The sequence below is a fragment of the Myotis lucifugus genome, unplaced genomic scaffold (assembly GCF_000147115.1).
Source record: "Myotis lucifugus unplaced genomic scaffold, Myoluc2.0 scaffold_96, whole genome shotgun sequence".
NCBI classification, from domain to species: Eukaryota; Metazoa; Chordata; class Mammalia; order Chiroptera; family Vespertilionidae; genus Myotis; species Myotis lucifugus.
In genome coordinates this window covers 2175710-2181709 of record NW_005871144.1, presented here as the reverse complement: position 1 = coordinate 2181709, position 6000 = coordinate 2175710, and positions in this window count along the sequence as shown.

Below are 6000 nucleotides of genomic sequence, written 5' to 3'. Positions count from 1 at the left end.
TAAATTGCCACTTCTTTATTTCAGCCTTTGCATCTCTCACTGTAACTATTGAAATGACTTCATATCTTATCTCTGTCTTTGAACCCTTTCCCCTAATTCATTCTCTGAATGACCAAGAGAGCTAAGATTTTTTTCTTATTTCATTAAATGAAAAATCACTTTAATTAGGAAGGTGATTAAGGGTATAGTAAAAAAAGAAAAGAAAAGAAATTTCAAACAGTACAAAAGAACATAGAATGAAAAGCTTCAATTTCCCTCATGCTTACTCCAGCCCCACATTTTAGGTAGAATATTTTTAAATAATTTTTAACAATTTAAATTTTATTATTCTTCTGATTATCATCATAAATGTATGAAAAATTTCATATATCTGTGTATTGATTTATACAATTTAAGAAATATATATATATACATATATATATATTAATTCTCTGCTTTCATAAATGAAAAACTTACCATAATTACACTTCTTACCAATTTCTTTTTCCAATTCAACTCCTGATTTTTATATTATTTTTAATTCTTCTAAGTGATGTCTCTAAACATGTAAATAGTATGCTTTGCTTAATTTACTGATTCATTAATTTAGTTTTAGTTACATTAAGTTGGGAGTCTAGACTTAAAGTCCCTGATGTGTATGAATCATAAGGAAATTAGCATGTCTGAGTTTCTCTCTTATCTAGTTTCTCCTTGTATTTTTTCAGCTAGTCATAGAATATTTTTTTTAAAATATATTTTATTGATTTTTTACAGAGAGGAAAGGAGAGAGATAGAGAGCTAGAAACATCGATGAGAGAGAAACATCGACCAGCTGCCTCCTGCACATCTCCTACTGGGGATGTGCCCGCAACCCAGGTACATGCCCTTGACCGGAATCGAACCTGGGACCCTTCAGTCCGCAGGCCGACGCTCTATCCACTGAGCCAAACCGGCTTCGGCCATAGAATATTTTTAACATTCTCAGAGTTCTTCATATTTGATTTCTTTTCTATGACTATCATTCATTATTTTATGCTTTTTCTCTTGGTTCTTTCTAAAATAATAGCTAGTAAACAGCATGAAATACATTATCATATACACTACCTCAAGTAGTATTGTGACATAAAGAGAAGTAAATGTAATCCTATGACCCTAAAATTGTCCTACTTGAAAAGAATGTATAAACATCAGTTTCCAGTGTATTCTTTTAAACTCCTCCCCACTCAATCAAAATTCTGTCATCCTTATGTTGCATAATGTTAGAATCATGTACAGATTAGAGTTAATCTGAGTTTATGCTCCCTTTCTTCTTGTTATTAAAGTCTTCCAGATTAATAATTATACTGTTTGTATGACTAAACATATTTTCTTCTTGAAGACATTTTTCATGGCCTCTTCTGACTTCCTGTTATAATTGATATCAAATGCATTCTATGTGTGTAGTGCAGTTGACTCACTGGCATTTCTTTTCATTGTACTTCAGAGTTATTTCTATTGTTTCCTGAATTTAGAGTCTTTAAAATATTTTGTTGCTGCTGGTGGTGTTTTGGCATAGTTATTTCTCAAGAGCATTCTCTGCAAAACATATATCTATGGATGTTTTCTTACATAAAATTATTTGATGTCACACTTGATTAATAACTTTGTGTCTTAGACCAGGATTCCCAGAAAACAGACCCTGAGGCAAGACTGAAGTGTAATTGCAATCCCAGGAAGTAGGAATTAGGCAAGGAAGAATGGAAAGCAAATCCATATGATCATAACTATCAGCAAAAGCTTTGCATGTGCATAAAATTGTGACTCAAAACAGATTGTTGGAAGAAAGAAGAGGGACATTTTTATCTTTAGGGTCTTCCTCCTGGATCCTTTCCCCATTGTAGGTCTTTGCCTTGAGGAAATAGAACTCACCTGCACTTCTGGGTTCCATCACCCAGTTCCTTAGGGAGCTGTTGAAGAATGCAGATCTTTTGCCTTTATTCAAGTCTGAAAGTGATGGATAGGCTGAAACCCTGACATGCCTGGCTGATCTGTCTTGGGCTTAAATTACTGTGGGTGCCCATGTTATATGCCACAGCCATGATGGCTACAAATGATTTAAAAGAATCCACACAGTGGAAATAGAATTTTAGGTGGGGACTTTTCCTTTAAAAGTTTAATATTTTGTTTTATTGTCATCTCACAATTACACTTATCAGTGAAAACCTTGTGTCAACCTCATTTTGATACTCTGGAAGCTTTAGGAATTTTTCAAAGATCATGAGGTTCTATCTAGGCATGCATAGCATATTGGTTTTTATCCATCTGTATATCTGTGCCTTTTACTTGTTTAGGATATTTTTCTTCTAATATTACCATGATCATTTCTCCTCCCATTTTCCTTGTTCTTTTCATTTAATATATCCTGTTAATATATTTTGGGTATTCTTATTTTACTTTAAATATATCTTTATATTTTGGTCATATTCCATCTCATTATCATTTTAAAATGTATTAGCAATTATTTATTCTACTCTATTTTTGAGATTAATTTGGCATTAAACTCGTTTTATTAGTTTTTTTTAACAATTTTGCTAATTTCCCCCAAATCTTCATTTTCTCTGAGTCATATGGTGTTTTATATTAGGTTATTTTTATTGCATGAAAGTTATATTCTCTTAAGTAACTCTAAAGATACTAGAATTGTATTTTAATGTTTCTTCTGTTTCTTATATTATTTTTATTTCTTTTGGTTTGAGGTACTCTTTTTGTATAGTTGGTCTTCTCCTCCATGCTATTTTTTTCTCAAAGAGTGAAATATTTGCAGTTAACACTTCATTTTATGTAAATATTTTAGGATTAATTCAAGTACCTAGAATATAAGGTCTGGGCTTTTTTGTTTGTTTGTTTGTGTCCCAGGTAGATCCTGGAAAAGGATCTGGGGTGTTTATCTAAGGCGTCTCTTGAGATAAACTTTAACCATGCAAGTGTGGGACATTCAAAACTACTTGCTAGCGAAGAGGCTACTCTATGCAAGCAGGACCAAGGGCAGGCCTAAGACTGAAAAGACCAGAAGCTTTAATTTTAATTTTAAGCATACACAAAATAATTCACTTAACTGCTGGAGGAATTACACCACATGAAACATGCAGTTGCAAACCACACAGTACTTTATTACTCACACAAGTTCCTGATGCTGCGGGTACAGGCTTAAATGGGATCCCAGTGGTGCTGTCCTCTGGGGTCCGGCAGCTGGACTGGTTGGTCCGGATGCAGGGGGCCGACGTTCCTCACCCAAGAGTTCGGTCGCTTCTGAATTGGGAGGTACTGGCCATTCTTTTGTCATCTGGCAGGAAGAGGAGCATGGAGCGGCATTGCTTGCCGGACTGACAAGAGAATGTGCCTTTGTGGCTGTCTCAACAGGCAAGTACTGGGCTGGTCAGGATCCCCATTTTTAAAAGCCTGCATGCACCAGCAGCAGTTCAGGTGGCTAACAATGAATTACAACAATGCACATATGTTAATCTCAAACAAGGTGAGGGGCTACATGTGGTTATCTAGGGAGAGTACATCACTCACTCAAATGGTTATCTTGACAAGTCACTCTGAATCAGTTACTGAAGTTCAAATCCTTATCTATGAGGGACACATGCTTCAGGGCAGTGGGGAATGTGTCCTTAATATCATGCTTTAAGTTTCAAGGAAAGTTACCTCAAATATTTTAAAACATCTCTTAGACATTTTCAAAGCATTTTTAAACATTTCTATATATCACTACAATAGTTTGTTTTTTAATTATCAGACTTTTGGCGTCCTTATTTAAAAAAACACACACAACTCAGAAAAGTCCTTTCTTTTCCATGGGAGAGTTTACTTTGGATTCTATGCAAATCAATGGTCTTACAGTCAGAAAGTTTTCTCTTTAGCAATCATGGTTAAGAATTAGCCAGCCATATTCAGATCACCCACAAATGCAAATTAGACAAAACTTTTATGTGGAGATGGAGTATTTAAGTATTATTATGTAGGGTGGTGGTACCTCATCTTTCTTACTGGTTTTATGGTAAAGGTTCAAGACAAGTGATAGTAGATGGCTTTAATTCAGACCAAATACCCAATCAGGGGCTTTCCCCATGCTACCATTTAACTTATTTTACAGTCAGTTTTTAAAAGCTTTAGTTAGGAGCAAGGAGGCCAGCAGGCCCAGTTATTCTGTGAACAGCTAGTTCATTAAACTGACAGTGCCTCTTCCCCGCTGCCACCCTGGTTTCTCTGTACATATGAGCGCATCTGCTCTCTGCTCAACAGAAAGTAAATTTTATTCTGCTATTATCTTCTTTTCTTGTTTCAGTGTTGTTATGATTCCATTACCTTTGGTTTATACTTGGAGTATCATTAAGTGAGATTTTGGAAAGAAAGGAAGTCAATGTATCTGTTCAGTGTGCTATATTGAACTGGAAAAAGAGTTAGGCATCTTTTAAAAATTTACAAAACTGATTAGATTTTTATTTCCCCAAAATTGGAGACCACACATATGGGTACTCTACATCTTATTTACTTTTCTGACCTCATTTCCTCCACACCTCACTGACTAGGTTCCCTATCACATATGACTTTGGGAAGCTAGATAGATGATCTCATTCAACTCACTGGTGTTTTGGCACTCTGAGAATACTGCGGACTCCAGAAAAAAAATTAAGCCAAAAGATTTGTATAACCACTATCTATTTGTAACTCTGGATAAAAGTAGCTAGGAACAGGCCACAGAGGGCACAAGTAAATGGTGCATTGCTCAAGATCCCTTCCTTACAGTTGTTCAAGTATCTTGCATTTTAGGAAAATCCTTCTTAACATGAATTGCAAATATTTTGCACACTATCAGCCCATTTAACTTTAGAGGAGAAATGTCCATGAAGACTCTAATTCAGTTATTCACTGTACATATTGAAAATTTAGTCCAAGATACTTTTCAAGGCACATACTTTAAAAGAAGAACTAATAATATACTCACTGAAAATATGGAGATAAGTATTATAATTTGATATTTGTTTTTGTAGAGCACAATTATCCTAAAGAGAGTCAACGCAATTCTGAAATATGACATCCTGTTCTTCTTGGAAGAATTTGGGAGAGTTTTTAATCAGTTTTTTAAAATATATTTTTGACTAGTAATTGGTTCAGAAAAACTAAAACGTGGTTGTTGAAATTAAGAGCTGGTTCATTGAAAAGATAAACAAAATTGGCAAACCTTTGGCTATACCCACTAAAAAAAGAGGACTCAAATAAATAAAATCAGAAATAAAAGAGGTGACACTATAACTGATATCTCAGAAATACAAAGGATCTATATAAAGGAGATTACTATGAACAATTACACATCAACAAATTGGACAAACTAGGACATAAATTATTAGAATTGTACAATCTTCTAAGACTGAACCATGAAGACATAGAAAATCTGAATAGAGTGATCACTTGTAAAGAAACTGAATCAATAATCAATAACTTCCCAATAAACAAAAGTCCAGGATCAGATGGCTTCACTGGTGAATGCTACCAAACACTCAAAGGAAATTTAATATCAATTACTCTCAAACTCTTTCAAAAAAACATTTCCAAAATAATATTATAATTTCAGAATAACATTGATATCAAAACCAGAAAAGACCACCACAAAAAAGCAAAAATAATAGGCCAATATACCTGATGAACATAGATGCAAAAATTCTCAACAAAATATTAGCAAACTAAGTTCAATAGCATATTAAAAGAATTGTGCACCATGATCAATTGGAATTTATTTCAGGGATATATAATGGTTCAACATACATCAGTCAACATGATATATCACGTTAAGAAAATGTATAAAAATTTTATGATCATCTCAATAGATGCGTGCAAAGCACTTGACAAAATTCAACATTTATTTAGGATAAAAACTCTTAACAAAGTGAGTACTTAAGAAACATACCTCAACATAACAAAGACCATATTTGACAAGCCCATAGCTAACATCATACTCAACAGTGAAAAGCTATAAGCTTT